Genomic DNA, 16,462 nt, shown 5'->3' with positions numbered 1-16,462 from the left:
CTCTCACATACACTTTCACACACATACACTCTCATACACTCAGAAACACACACACACACACTCACATATACACACACACTCCATGGGGCTCTACCTATACTCCAAGTACGAATCAGGCCACCTTTGCACAAGGAGGTAAAGCAAAAGAAACTCAAAGGAGCCACAGGAAGCTCTTTTCCTTGAAGCAAGCAAGACTTGGACAGCTGGGGAGGGTGGAGAGCCTGCAGAGCCACCTGTGTGAGCCTAGCTCAAAGCCACAGCAACTGAAAGCTGGTGTGCATTGCACACCCACTCACTTCCCACAGGTTCCCCACTGCACGGGCCTGCCCTTGTTTCTTTTTGTTGGTTCTAGCTCTGGGGCTGGCATTGTCCTTCTTACCTTCTCCCCCGGGGCCTATTCCTGGAGTGCAACCTCTGTCTTCTCTCTTGTCTAAGGGAGGCGAAGGCTCAGGTCTCTGGCAACATTGACCAATAGCTGAAGTTCCTTTCACGGCTAGAGGGACAGGAGGCAGAGAGACTGTTGCTCTTGAATTAGCGCAACATGCACATCGCTTGCCCAAACATCTACAGTTATTAACTGGCCTAGCATAATTATTATGAGCTCCCACTTTTACTCTTAAAAATGTCCCAGTTTGGGCAATAAATTATACGATCCCCTGCTATGTAGAGATACAACTTTCTCTGGAATGACTGGGACCCGGTTGTCCATTTCCAAATGCTGATCCTTCTGTCTGGGGTTCATCCATCAAGTCTCAGGCATGTCCCTTGACCAACCAAGCCAGTCCAAATTCCTCTGCTTTCTCTTTCCTAATGCTCCCTTCCTTCAGATCTTATCTCAGGAGTCATGTAATTATAGATTTATCCATGTAAATATTTGACTGATCTCTCTCCCTCCCCTCCTAGACTATAAGACCTAGGAAAGCAGGGACTCTTGTCTGTTGCTGCCCACCAGGGCACCCCCAGCACCCAGCTGCAGTGAGCGTCCCATATGCATTGTGGTTGCATAGCTGTCGTTCGATCTACTTACGAGTTGTTCTCTCATGATATTAGGCGGATGGAATGGATGATGGTGGGAGGAGAAAAGGGAAGATCTAATGTCTATGAAAAGAGGCTGTTTGCCCAAATCTTTTTATGTTGGGTCTCTGAAGATAAGACACAGCTCCTGCCCTCAAGCGGTTTATACCCTTGCTGGGGAGTCAAGTGGGAAATGAAGGCAGGAAGTGCCGCTGTGGAGTATGTGACTGTTTGCCACCAGAATGGTAGAGACCCTGGGGGGTAGGGGGCTTTAGAGGAGCAAGGCAGGGGTGGGGTCCAGCGGAGTTTTGAAGGCTGTCAGGAAGGAGAGGCAGTGGCAGGAAAAGAACAAAGGGGGCACACACCGGTGGGGCGATGCCGGCATGGGAACTTGCACACAGCGGACGCTTCTATCCAAGTTTATTACACAGGAAGCTGCAGAAGCCAGGAAGGAGAGCTGGTGGGATGCGGGTAGAGTTGGATACTGTCAGTCACGGCAGGGGAAAGGAGGCATAAAGTGGAAGGAAGGGAGGGGCTGAATCCCCATGATGGTAGCATCGACTCCTGTGAGAAAGACAAGAAGCTGGGTTGTGGGTGCTGAAAGATGCTCTCCATGAGCCTGGCAGGAATACCTTGGAGAATGAGCCCTGCCTTTCTTACAACTTTACCCTCCACAACTCGCAATTTCCCTACAGTCATCTGGAGTGCCTCAGCTTGGGTCCTGCTCACCAAGAAGGCCAGAGCTGGCAGTGGGCAGCTGCAGATGGAAAATAGGTACCCATGAGGGAGGACAGGAAAGGGAGATGGAAGAAGAGGAGGCCAGAGCGCAAACTTACCTACCTGACAAGTTCCTGAGGATTGATCTTACCAGCAGATTTGAGGCAGAGGCAGGAGAGATGGGGGTAGGAGAGGAAGTATGAGGAAGGAGAAGGGAGACATGGAGAAGAAAAGACGGGTAAGTATTAATTCATCCTACTAGTATTTATTGAGTATCAGCTCTATGCCTGGCACTACCCGAGGCTCTGGGTGTGTGGTTGTGATCACGGAACCTCAAGAAGCTCATAGTCTCTGCCAGCAGGGAGATGGATGTCAGACAGATAACAAAGAAATGCAGAGCTTAATGCCCAGGAATGCAAAGTTCTGTAAAGCAAAATAAAGTTTATGAGCAGACAGAGAGCCGTGGAGTGCCAGGCCAGGCCTCCCTGAGGAGATAACATTTAAGCTGAGACCTACATGCTGTGAGGGAGTGAGCCACACAAGGACCTGGGGCATGCATGTGCCAGGAGGGGGAACAGTTAGTGCAAAGGCCCAGAAGATATTGGAGGGGGCGTGGTGAAGAGACACCACTAATTGCCTTGGATGCTTTCCAGGTGTCTCCATGCCAAGGCTGCTAACCCCTGATCTGGAAGCCAGCGTGGTAATTATAATTATAGTGGAGAGATGTGTGTGTGTGTAAAAGAGAGTATCTTCTTATATATTCTCCTAGCTCTGTATGTCAAAGACCACGCGGCCCTCAGAGAAGAATAATTTTCATATTATTAATTATGTATCTGTGTATCCTAACGTTCACGACAGATTCGCTTAAGTAAGGAATGAATTGAGCAGATGCATTCCTTCGAGGACAGACATACATTATGAAATACACATATCATTGCAGAAAAGTCCACAGTTTTTTTTTTTCCTGGATGCCCACAGAATCCAAGCCAGGGTAGAAGCAAAGATTAGCTCAGCTCAGGAGAGTGCAAACACAAATGCGTTAGTGTTCTTCCTTGCTGTGGCTCATAAATGTATATCAAGCTTATTCTATTAGCTGAGTCTATAGGCCAGGGGATTGAGATCTGAAGGGTAAGGAGTCTAGAAATGAATTCCCTCATTTATGCTTACTTCTCAAAAGTATATAAGAACATTCTCATCCATGAGCACACTCCAGTTACAGCATCCACTGCAAACCCCCTCTAGAAGACTTGCTTTCACTTTGCTCTTTGGCTTTGCACGTGCAGTCACACATGTGTGCATGCATGTGCGTGCACACACACCATCTTTACTCTGAGTATACGACGCCAAACGTTTCCTGGTATTCTAAAAGCCTCTTGTTTCTGCACCCCCTCCCAGGTTAGCAGACATCTTAGCATGGTACTGGCATCCGAGGACTGTGAAGAATGCTGCAATCAAAAGTCACGTCAGATCAGACCTGTGGTCAGTGCTGGACAAAACAGAGCTCCCCGGCCTCCAGGGACACCAGATAAGAGGCCAGGACGGCACCTCAGCTCTTCCCAGAGGCCAAGAGCAGCCCGAGGTGGGGCGTTTTCTGTATGCATTGCCCTCTGGGGGCCACCCAAGATCTGTGTGGAGCTCTGCTCTCTCCAGGAGGAGCTGTGTGGAGGCAGAGGCCGGCCGGAGGCCCCTTCTGGCAGCCTCCTCTCCTCCATCCTCTAAACCACTACCAGAAGGACCTTTCTCTGTTTATTAAAAAACAAAGTTCAAATTTTTTAAAATGCAAAAAATTTAATATTTCAGCATTTCTGCTCCATTATTTCTTTTTATGTACAGCAAATGGAACATCGTAGATAAAATTCTCTTTGTCCGTCTCCCCTTCCCCATGCCTTTCCCTCCCTTTCCGGAAACAAAAATCATGTTCCTATGCTTTTCTACGTATTATTTATAACCAATATACAAACATGTGTGATTTTCAATTTTACATGTACTGTATCATACTATAAATATTCTGAAACTCACTTTTTTTTAACTTAAAATTATGCTTTCACGATCTAGCCGTGTTGGATCATTTTTAACTATTGAACCCTATTACATTTTATGACTATGCCATTATTTATGTTTTTCTACCGGTGGACATTTACTTTGTTTCCGATATTTTCACTATCACAAGCAATGCTATAAGGAAGTTGTCTGGACTAGTCTCCTGAGATGACATATGGCAGAGTTTCTTCAAGACAGAAAGAAATGAGTGATCTAATACAAAAATCTAATCATGTCACTTCCCTGCTCGAAATTCTTCCATGGCTCCCTATTACCTAAAGGATAAACTCTAAACTCCTTAGTCTATAAGGATATGATCTGGTTTCTGCCAACCTGTCACGGCATACATTCGACCAGTGGCTACCTTAGCACTTGATTCTCTCTGCAATATTGTTATTTCTTTTAATTTCCAAAAGTCCAGGTAGTTTCAAGTGTCTGTGCTTTTGCACATTCTGTTTCATTTGCTCTGTCTTCTCTGGTCTGGAAAGTCCTCTTCATTTTCAAGTCTCACCTCAAACACTGCCCCTTCATGGCAGCAGACCACTGTGCCATGTACATACTGCATTACAGAGACTGCCATATGGGCTGAACTTGATTCTGTCCCCCGTGGACCATGAGTCAGTTAAGGGCAAGGTTCTAGCCTTTGCACGTGTGTGGCCCAGTGCCTTTGCACAGGCTCGGCCAGAGTCAGTGCTCAATAAGTATTTGTTGGATTAAAGAATGCTTGGCCTGTGGGGCGTGATTTGAGCAGCAGGAATGAGAAGTCCAGCTTCTTTCCAGCTCAGCAGCAGGCAAGAGCTCTGGGACAACCTTTTCAAAATTACTTCTTTCATGCAAGTCCCTCTGTAGCTTTGCAATGTTGTGGGGAGAAGGGCCCCTCCCATGAAACCAAGTCCATGGTTGTTTACCCGTGACATTATCAAGCGTCCAAATTACAGATATCTCTATTACTTGGCCAACAATTTTGGTGTTGCAGTGTTAGGTTATTTCTATGTCTGAAGAAAACAGCTCAAGTCTGACTAAAGAAATAAATGATATCATTTTTCATTCAGGCAACCAGATTCCTCGGTACAAAGGGCTCCCTGGGGAGGAACGCGGGACAGCGTGGCTCCTCCGAAGCTATTTACATCTGTCAGCTTCTCTAATCTCTTGCCTTCCTTCCTCTGCTGTTTCCTTCCCTTCGCCCAGAGGCTTGTGTTGAGCCCCATACTTGCAAGGAGGGTGGTGGAGCCACAGGCCTCACGTATACGCTGGGGGTGGGTGGGAGTGAGGTTTTGGCCCAGTAGCATTTGGGGTTTTTTTCTTTTCTTTTTTTCTTAGAAACCAGCCTCAATTTAAGATAATGACTCTCCTCTCACCGGTGATCGCTATTTGTAGGGACTTATTTTTCCCTGGATAATTTGGCTAAGAGAAGTTAAATCTAAAAGGGAACACTTTCTAAAAATGTTGCTGGACAGTTTGCAGAGCACCAAGCAGCACCTTCTGGGTCACCTGTTCCATGAGAGCCTGGGTGCCACCTCTTCTTAAAGAAGAGGTGGCGATGGAAACAGACTCGAGCCCTTTATGACAGGCAGGGTGAGACTGGCTCTTTAAGATGTCATCGAAACCTGGGGTAACAAGGGCCCCGACGAATCATTTGGTTTGAACTTTGCCAAGATATCCCAATTCCTGCACAGTCAGCCCCCACCTCCTCTCTAGCCCAGTCTCCATGGGTGTCCCCGACCCCAACCCTGCCTCTCTTTTAGTTCCTGGAAGCAAAGGCTCTGCGCTTATGGTAATGCTATTTCCTCTGCCTGGAAATGCTCTCCCCGAATTCTCTGACTTCTAATCTCAGCTCAAATGTTACCTCTCCAGAGGCCCTCCCTGATCATCCCATCTGAAACAGGTCCCTGCTATTCCCTTTCCCAGCCCTTGTCTGGGTTTGTCATGTATTGATGTTGTGTCTGTTTCCACTGCCCAATCATAAGCTCTGTTAGGCAGGGACTGAGCTGGTCTGCCGCACCCCTCCCTCCGTGGGGAAATCAGAGAGAGTGGCACATAGCAAGTGCCCAGCAAATGTCTGCTGAGTGAGTGAACCAGCAAGGGGCAAGTGAGCCACCTGGCACACTCCTCCTACTATACTGTTAACAGCCATTGTAGGTGTCCTTTAAACACCAGATCTCAAACACTTTGGAGCTTTGGTGGGCTCACACGGCCCTCCTCCTAGAGAGGGAGAAAGAGACCCTAGACCTGGAAGAACATTTTGAACTCTTATTCCTCGTTCTTTGTTCCTTTATGTACAAGATGCTTTCCTTCCCTCAGCCACTTTATTTCCCTTTATTCCCAGCAGTCACACTTTTATTAGACTTCATTTTACTAACAATACTGTTCATAGAATTCACTTCATGTTTTCTTGCTTCTTTTATGCCGTTTAGGGAGACCAGGCGCACACTTCAAAGTCAGTGCGGGGCCCCTTCACACTACGGCTTCTGCTCAGTGACCAGATGGGCACCTCCAACTCCCCGCCCACAGGTGCTCCGGTCAGACACCTGGGATCCACCATGACTTCCTGGCCCCATCCCCTGCATCCAACCTACCAACCACCACCTGAGTGGTTTCTATCTACTTAAATCTACCTGAAATGAATCCATTCATTTCTCTCCAGAGCTACCCTCTGGTTCAGCCACTCTCTCCCTTGTCCCAGCCTCTGGCTGCCGGACTCACCTCCAAACCAGTCTTCCCACAGGAGTGGAATCTGATCCTGCCCCTCCTCTGCTTCCTGTGGCCTCAGGATGGTGAACCTTCACCTCAGCCAGGCCTGGGGCCAGACCTGGTCAGACCTCCCAGCTCTCCAGCTCATTTTCTTCCCACTGCCTGGCGACCTGCCAGGTGCCTTGGTAGGCACCTCTCGTTTCCTTGGGTCCCACGCTCTCTCACACCTCTGGACTTTAGACAGCTGGTTCTTACATTACCTGCTACTCTTGCCTCGGCTCACATCACTTCCTCCAGGATGCTCTCTCTGAGCCTCCAGCCTGGGGTAGGACCCTCCCCTGTATTCTCATGGCAGATTGTAGTATCCCTCATAGTGTCTTTGGCACAGTGCCCTTTAATCGCCAAGCTGCTGTCTATTTCCAATGTCTATTTCCTTTGTTTGAAGGTGGAGCTTCATGAGGGCAGGGGCCGGCTGTCATGCTCAGGGACATGAGAAGACCCTGATTTGAAAATTCTGTGACTTGGATATGCAGGAGTAGCTAAACTTGACAGATATAAAATGGACCCTCCGCTCTTTGGGAGCCCAGCCAAGAAGACCTGATCCCCCAGGAGGGAAACTGATTTGAACTTGAGGCCCCCAGGAAAGGAGGAGCCCCAGGTATCCCGTCGTTTGATCTTTTTGTCTTCAAGCAGGCACTGCGTTCTGCCAGTACGCATCATAGGCAGCCCTCCAAGGCTTTTAGAAAGGACTTGACGCTGATGAAGCCCCCCCCATTGAAGGGCTGGAGCCGCCCACCCTCCTCCTGGCAGGGCACAGCTCACCTAACATTCGCATGTGTGAGGACCTCTCCTCCAGCCCTCCTCGATATGAAGAGGTCTACCTCAGGTGAGACATGTGTGTGTGCGTGTGTGTTTAAGGGAGATGCTTTTAGAGAAGGTTTTTCCTGTTCTTAAAAGGGGACTCATGATAAGGACTGTATTGATTAGGGTCCAGCCAGAAAAACAGCATATAAGGGAATAAGGGATTTATTTACTATACATGTTACACCTTACCCAAATGTGGGAGAAGCTAGGGAAGTGATGTTTTCAAAGGAGATTTGGATAATCAGAGAAAGTGTCACTAACCAGTCTTGCTATGGGCGACAAGTCAAGACTTGCAGAGGCATTTGAAAAACCAAGCAAGTCCAGCTGCCCACGGGGGGCCATGAAGGGAGCTCGGGGAGAGGTCTGTGGGGATCCATCGCTCAGCAAGGTCGGCAGGTGGGACACCTCCTCCTCTGTCTCTCACGGTTTCTGATAGCGACAACCCTCTGAGAGTCACGGGGTTGCTTCGCTTTTATTTCCCAAGTCTCCAGCAAGTTCTTCTTTTGACTACTATACCCCAGATCCATGTGGGAAAGAGGATTCTGGGAAGTGTTATTCCCAGATTAATCAAGTTGATATAACACAAACCAGCACAGGGACCTGCCCCGCTCATCTCTCCAGCCTCCTCTCCTCCCCTCTACATATGTCCTGGTCCCAAATGATCTACATTCCCTGTCGTGCCCCGTGCATGCCGTGCCTTTGACCTGGAATGCCCTCGCTCTCTTCTTGAGCTAGTCAACTCTGCTTCAACTTCAGGATCTTGCCTCAGAGGCCCGTTCCTTGAGAAGTTTTTTCTCTCTGAGAGTCCCATTCTCCTCTGTGTTCCCAGAGATCTTGGTACAAACCCGAGTTGCAGCTCCCGGTGACCGCCGTGTCAACAGGAGGCTGTTGGGCATCGTGGAACTGCTCCAGAAGGCGACCCAATGGCAAACGTGTGAGTCTCCTGCGGTCTGAGTGTGTGGTACTTGCTGGTGGTGAATTGAGCCTGTACCCACTTTTCGACATTCAACAGCTTTTCCCAAATAGAATTTTCTTTATTTAGGATTATTTATTTTTTCAGAAGGGGGACATTGCTGTGGTTCCTGACATATATTACCTGATTACTTTCTAGAAGATAAATACCACTTTACAATCCCATGGCCCAAACAGGTCGAGAGAGAGTCCCATTTCTGGCACATATTAATATGCAATAGATAAATGTTTAACAGCAAGTAGAATAAAAAATCTCCAGGTTGTAGGGCAGCAGTGCTATTGCTGGAGAGAGAACATCCACATTTTTAATCCCTGGGGGCCACTTCAAATACATTTGCACAGATTTAAGGGTCGTTACCAGACATTCCAAACTGAATCAATAAATGGATATGACAACGGCTGTCTGTGGATCTGAGAGCAGGGGCAGATGGAGTGTGGTTCTCAAAAATCTCAGAAGGCCTAGACATCACAGTGCGATCCTTAGGGCAGGATTTAACTCAGGGCCCTGACATCAGAAGGTTTCTGCAGGTTCACTGCTCTCCACCAGTGATGGCGGGGGTGGGAGGAACTGACAGTTGCATCAGGACTGCATGGAACAAAAGAGAGGTAGTTGCTCAAAGAAAAACTAGGATGGAGGCAAAAGCAATCGCTCGCTACTAGCAGAGCTGCTAGAACACTGGAGGTTGCTATGTGCAAGGATGTACTTCCAGAGTATGGCTATGAGCCACATTCAACCCTCTGCCTGTTTTTGTTCATTTGTGTGTTTGTTTTGTCTTTCATAACCTGTGAGCTAAGAATGGTTTTACAGATGAATATTTACAATCAATTTGATGAATCCAATTAAGTGAAATGGTATTAAAATTTTTCATTTTTCTCATTACTAAACCTGTATAACAAGGTTTATATTGTCCCAATTATTATGATTGCATTTAAAATTTTATCAATAAAAATTTTATATTGTCTATATTGTTTATATTGTCCCAATTGTTTATATTGTCCCAATTATTATGATTACATTTAAATTTTTATCAATAAAAATTTTATTTACTCTCTTGCTATGTGTAAGTACTTACATAATATTCCCGATTTTGCTTTTTGGCTCACAAAGCCCCAAATATTTACTATCTGACTCAATCAATTATCTATCTGCCTCTTTACAGGAAAAGTTCTCTACTTGAGGGCAGTGCTTCTCAAATTTTGGTGATCGTAGATCATCACCAGGAGAGCTGTTAAAACACAGAATCCAGGACGCCAGCCCCAGAGATTCTGATTTGGGTCAAGGCTGGGACCAAACATTTTTTTAACAAACTCCTCGGTGAGGCTAATGCAGCTGGTGTGGAAACCACACTTCAAGCAACGAGGCTCTAGTCAATAACCTTGGGAAGCAGCCAAGAGTGCAATTCTGAAAGAGAAATTCTAGAAAGTACTTCATAGTTCTGGAACTTTACTTTCAGATGTGTTCTTGTGACTTATTTTGAACCAAGGACAACATATTCTTTGTGCATCTGAAAGAGTACTCAAAATTATGGTTTGAAAGCGTCTACAAACCCATACAGGTACGGTCAATTGATTTAAAATTTTTTTTCAATTGTAGTACAATACATAGAACATGAAATTTACCATCTCAATCATTTTTTAAAAAAATTTTAAGTGAGGCAACCCTTGGTTGACCTCACAGATTGCAAGGACCCTGTCAGTTTATAATCCTTTTTTTTTTTTTTAATTTTTACACCTACAGCACCTGGTCTTCCAAGGTAGTCTCCCATCCAAGTACTAACCAGCCCCGACCCTGCTTAGCTTTCGAGATCAGAAGGGTTCGGGCTTGTTCAGGGTGGCACGGCCATAGACTCAATCATTTTTAAATGTATAGCTCAGTGACATCAAGTACATTCACATTGCTGTGCAACCACAATGGCCATCCATCTCCAAAGAACTCTTTTCATCTTGCAAAGTTGAAACCCTACACCTATTAAACAATTACTTCCCATTTCTCTAACCCCCTGGCAAACCACCATTCTAAAAAAAGAAAAAAGACTGCTGTTTCTTTGAGAGCAATTAAACTTTTTCACTAGTATCTCTCTCAAGTTTTTTTTCGTATCAAAGTCAATGAGAAAATAGAGTGCATGAGAAGAAACAGCTGCAAACGTTTAAGACCTAACTCTTCAGTAACTCAAGGACACCAGGATGGGGCTCGTAGGATCAATGACAGGCCTGGACTGGCTATTTTGACTGGCTGACTTATCAAGAAATAAATGATGCCAGAAACAATCAAATACCACATGGAAAAAAATTTGTGGTGAAGTCAGAATGTGTATCTGTGGCCACAAAATAGATTTAGGTTTTTGTCTTGCAAAATCCATTTGAACTTCCTGGCTGCACTCACTCGGCTCAGAGATTAAGTCATCACCCTGGATAGTATTTCAGTGAAGTTTGAATCAACTCCAGTGAGAGGGAGTATGCAGCACAGTCAGTGCCTAGCTTACGGGGAATGTTCAAGAAATGTCGAAATACAATTTGCCAGTCTCTAACTGTTGCTAGAAAGAAGCAAGCTGGAGAGCACAGGAAGGCTAAGGAAAGGGGCTCTGGGTTCCGCAAACATCCCAGAGGAAGCCATACCCTGATTCGGGTGCCATACTCCTTATGCTTTAAAGACAAGGCTTGGGCTTGTGTGTACACGAGCCTCTTACCTAAGCTTCAGTGTCTGCAGAGGATGAGTCAGGAAGAACCAACTAACCTGCTCCCAGGAGTGAGCATTTTCTGCAGTTCCTTGGCTGGGCTACCTTGGGTTAGCTCCCACCCACCCCACCAATATATCTGGGTTGCTTTATAGCTGCTCTTTATTTTTCGAAAGAAAGCATCTTTGGTGACCAGCATTACATGTCAAAGTTGAGACTGCATGACCAAAAGGGTCTGGGACTCAAGGACAACTCTGGCCAGCCTCAGTCTCTGGCAGATTATTCTTCCAGAATCCCAGTTACTAATCTTGTCATTCATCTTCTCATAAACCTTCTATGACTCCCAGTCACCAACCAAATAAAGTCCAACTTTTGAATCAGGCATTCATGAATCTTTAACACAATTCAACACTACTTGGAGTTAATGCAGATTTTACAGGTTAAGGAGACTGTCCCCAACAAGACTTCCCTTACTTTAGACATATGCCACAATTTTGAGGGTACCCAGGTCACCCCAACTTCTGATCAACTGGCTATAAATTTGGGGGTTCCCACAACCTGCTCGGGTTTGATAATTTGCTAGAATGACTCACAAAGCTTAGCAAAGTGGTATTCTTAAAATTACAGTTTTATTATAAAGGATACACATAAAGCAAGAGATCCAATATAGAGATCCATAGGGCGAGGTCTGGGAGGATCCTGACCCCAGAGCTTCCTGTCCTCTCCCTGTGGAATCAAAATAGTCACCCTCCCAGCACATCGATGTGTTCACCAACCAAGAAGCTCAACCAGGCTTTTTTAAAAAAGCCCCAGAGTTTTTATTGGGGTTTTATTACATAGGCATTAATGATGGAATCACTAGCCACGTGATTGAACTCAATCTCTAGCCATCTTTCCCGTCCCAGAGGTCAGGCTGATAGTCCCAACCCTCTAGTCACATGGTTGGTCTTTGATGGACAGCCTCTAACCTGTAACTACCAAGGGGCCCACCATGAATCACTTTGTGAGCATAAACTCTGAGGAGGCCCAGGAACTGACCATGAATACAAAAGATACTAGAAAAATTCCAAGGGTGTAGAAGCTTCCTCCCAGGAATCTAGGACAAAGACCCTACCAACTTGATTACACAAACGCCAGCCTATGTTCATTACTGTGCCCCGCGACCCCTCTCCACAAGCTCTTGGCTTAGGTCAGACAGACCTTCTGTCCTCTACATGTACTCCGAGCTTTCCCACCTCAGTTTCTTCTGTGGACTAAGTTGTATGCCCCTAGTGCCCCCAAATTCTTACATTGAAGCCCTACCCCACGATGTGACTGCATTTGGAGGCGGGGCCTCTAAGGAAGTAATTAAAGTTAAATGAGGTCCTAGGGCTGAACCCTGATCCCACAGGATTGGTGTCCTTATAAGATGAGACATCAGAGAGTTCACACTCTTCACTCTTTCTCTCTCTCCCTCTTTCCATCCTTCCTTTCCACCACATGAGGACATTTCAAGAAGGTGGCCATCTGCAAGCCTGGAAGAGAGATCTCACCAAACACCCACTGCTGGACCTTCCTAAGACCTTCCAGCCTCCAGACTGAGGAAAAAAAATGTCTGTTGGCGAGGCCACCCAGGCTACGGTATTTTGTTATGGCACCCTGAGCAGACTAACATAGTTCTTTTGCCAGCACTGATTCCTTTGTCTGGAATTCCCTCTGTAATCCTACCCATCCATGTAAATATAATTGTCCTCATTTTAGATAAAAAAGTTGAAGACAAGAGGATGAACTAACTTTTCACGGGCAAGTAGTCCTATATGGTAGAATCAGGACATAAATCCAGGCCTGTCTGCAGCCCCTACCTGTGTGATTCCACCTGCTATCTCCATGGGAAGCGAGATTGGGTGCTACTATTGAAATCCCTGAAAGATCATTCTGTGATAATTCTCCCATGAAAAAATGGCTTAGAGTGGGCAAAGCTTGCCATCATTAACAATGCCATCTTGGGAAAGCTAAACTCTCAAACTCTCAAACCAACAAATACCCTCAGTTCTAAGTAATAGAAAAACCCACCAAAAGACATTTAAATCAGGAGTAAGCAAATTTTTTTTTTGTAAAAGGACAGATAGTAAATACTTTAAGCTTTATAAGCCAGAGGTCTCTGTCACAACTCATCCCCGCCATTGTAGTGCTAAGCAATTGTAGACAATATGCAAATGTATGGGATGGCTGTATTCCAATAAAACTTTATTTACAAAATCAAGCAGTGAACTGGATTTGGCCCCTGGATCATAGTTTACCTACCCCTGTCTTAAACCAGGATGACATTCATCCCTCATATAACAATGAGTCTGGAAATAGTGTGGTTCCAAGTGAGCTAATCTGGCTGCCCAGCAGTAACTTCAGATCCCAGGTTCCTTCCTTTTCATGGGGCCAGAATAGCTACCACACTACACATCATTTGCAGATGACAACATCCAGAAGCAAGCTTCACATTTCCTTGGCCAGAATAGTTCATGCGCCAACTCCTGGCTGAAGAGAAAGGAATTACCCCGCTAGGCTTAGACAAGTGAGTCTCAACCCTGGCTGCACAATAGGATCACCCTGGAGCTTTTAGCAATTACCTGACCCACTCCAGAGATCTGTACTTAGTGGCTCTGAGGTGGGATCTTGGCACTTGTATTTTTTTAAACCACTTCTAATCAGTGATAAAAGGCACTTAAAAGATCAGTAATAAAACTCACTGCACTCAAAGGCCAGTTCTGTGTGTATATGTGTGTGTGTGATTTCCATTTTTTAAATTAGTTTCAGGTATATAGTGCATTGGTTAGACATTTGTATAGTTTATGAAATGATCCCCCCAATTATCACTCATCTGGCTCCACACATAGCCATTACAATACTATTGACAATATTCCCTATGCTGTACTCTACATCCCCGTGACTATTTTTTAATTACTAATTTATACTTCTTCAACCCTTCGCCTTTTCCTCCCAGTCCTCCAATACCGCTCCCCTTTGGCAGTGACCAGATGGTCCTCTCTATCTGTGCACCTGTTTTCGTTTAGATTGTTCCTTTTGTGCCTTAGATTCCGCATGTAAGGGAAATAATGTGGTATTTATCTTTCTTTGTCTGACGTATTTCACTTAGTCTAATAACCTCTAGGTCCATCCATGTCATTGAAAATGGTTGGATTTCATTTTTTTAATGGGCGAGTAATATTCCATTGTATATATGAACCATAACTTCTTTATCCAATCGTCTGTTGATGGTCATTTATGTTGCTTCCATATCTCGACTATTGTGAATGGCATTGCCATGAACATAGGGGTGCATAGATCTTTACAAATTAGTGTTTTAGTCTTCTTTGGTTACATACTCAGAAGTGCAATTGCTGGGTCAAAAGGTAAATCCATTTTTAACTTCTTGAAGAACCTCCAGAGTGTTTTCCATAGTGGCTGTACCAATTTGCTCTCCCACCAACAGTGCACGAGAGTTCCCTTTTCTCTGCATCCTCACCAGCACGAAGAAGAGTGAAGGACGATGGGTAACCAACAATGTTGGCTGCACCCCAACCAACCTCTAGTTTACAAAATGGAAATCAAAGGAGGACTTATGCCAAGGATTGTTGCAAAACAAATGAAATAGTACACATAAGTGCCTGGTACAGTGCCTGGCAAAGAGTAAGCACTCAGCGTCTGTGAACAATTACATGTTAACAACTAATTGCTATTAATTGTTATTATGAAGTCTTCCTAGATATTCTGTGTACATTTTAGAGCATGTACCAGGTGAATAATGCCAGCTTTTTAATGAGATTTGAACCCCAGGCTTTCATCAGATATTTAGAAGGCTAGGAGAAGCAAGTATTTAAAAAAAATACGAATGACTCACCATAATCCTTCCCTAACAAATATTCTACGTAGAGACACAACCCAGAGACTGATTTACTCCTACTCTGTTTAAAAGATTATGACACCAACTCCTGGGAGCTGTGTGGAAACCCCATTCTTTTTTCATCTTGGGGGAAAACTTTCTCTTGCTTCTATTCTGGGATAGATCTCCCTGTTTTCTCATCTATTTCCAGCCACTGTTCAAAGCCAAGTGCAAAATCTCTTTTAACAGCTTCTTCTCTTCTTTTTATTAAATTCCTGTGGCTGCCATAACAAATTATCATAAATGTACTGGCTTAAAACAACACAAATCTATTACCTTAGTTCTGGAGATCAGAGTCTAAAATGGGTCTCACTGGGCTGAAATCAAGGGGCGGGCTGTGTTTCTGTCTGGATAATAAATTTTCTTGCCTCTTCCAGCTTCTAGGGGTGGCCTGCATTCCTCGGCTCATGGCCCCTTCCATGCAGTGGCTGGCTGAGTCTTTCTCACATCGCATCCCTGTGACTCTCACCCACTGCCTCCCTCTTCCACATTTAAGGTCCCTTGTGATTACATTGAGCCACCCGGAAAATCCAGGATAATCGCATCTCAAGATACTTCATCACATCTGCAAAGTCCCTTTTGCCATGTAAGATAACTTTCACAGGTTCCAAGGATTAGGATGTGGACATTTGAGGGGGGCGTTGTTCTGCTGACTACATCTTGTGATCTTCAAAAGCTCCCGATTTCTCTTTAGCCTCACTGTCTCCTTCACCTATCTGGGCTCCATTGCCCTCACCCTCTCACCCTCCTGCAGGGTTCAGATGGCCTTTCTTGAAGTAGAGGCACCAGCTTCTGAGCTTGTTCCAGCATGTAGAGAAGAGAAAGGATTCTGTGGCCAGACTCCTGGGGTCTAGCCCCCAGGGTAGCTGTGGGTCCTTGCCTACACCACTCAATCTCTCTGTGCCTGTTTCTTCATCTGTACAATGTGGCTGTGAAGAGCGCCTCCCTCGTGGGGCTGTGGGTCCTATGTGCTTAGAACATTGCCCAGCACACAGTGGTGCTACATCAGCTGCTACACTCTTACCGTGCTCAGAGGCTGTTCTCTTTGGGAACTGGTCTTCTACCTCACAATCAGCCTTCTTAAAGGGTGCCTACTTTTTATGACTTTGAATAATTCAAAGACACCCAGCAACTTGGATCAGCTTTTTAGCAAGTTTATCAATCAGTGTTTTTCCAAGTGTCCACCTGCCTCAGATTCCCTTGGGTGTTTTAAAAATCACACCTGATTCTTACGCACGCTGAAGTTTGAGAGCCCTCGTGTGGAGCTCCAGGATAGGAGTTTATGATTTGCAACCAGAACGAGGAGGGAAAACCTCAGTATGCTTCCCTCTCCATCCTCTACTGCAGGGCCAGGAGCCAAAGTCCTCCTGGGAGGATGTTCACCTAAGCTGAGGCCTTCCTTGGGGACAGACCCGACTTTGAATGCCAGACAAGGCTTTGTCCCAAGAACAGGACTTAATGCTGGAAACGAGTGGAAAGGAGGTAGACATTTGACCACCTAGTCAATGGTGTTTATCCTTCTGGAGGCCCCTGACCCTTCTGAGAACCCGATGAAAGTCACTGGTCTTCTCAC

General features: G+C 45.5%; 1 pseudogene; it reads right to left on the bottom strand.

The window, feature by feature from the left end:
• Positions 1–10,027: 10,027 nt before the first annotated feature.
• On the bottom strand, positions 10,028–10,146 carry LOC120589304 (uncharacterized; annotated as a pseudogene).
• Between the last annotated feature and the right edge of the window lie 6,316 nt (positions 10,147–16,462).

Source organism: Pteropus medius, unplaced genomic scaffold (genome assembly GCF_902729225.1).
Source record: "Pteropus medius unplaced genomic scaffold, Ma_sr-lr_union100, whole genome shotgun sequence".
Taxonomy (NCBI): Eukaryota; Metazoa; Chordata; class Mammalia; order Chiroptera; family Pteropodidae; genus Pteropus; species Pteropus medius.
This window is presented reverse-complemented; position numbering and strand designations above follow the sequence as displayed.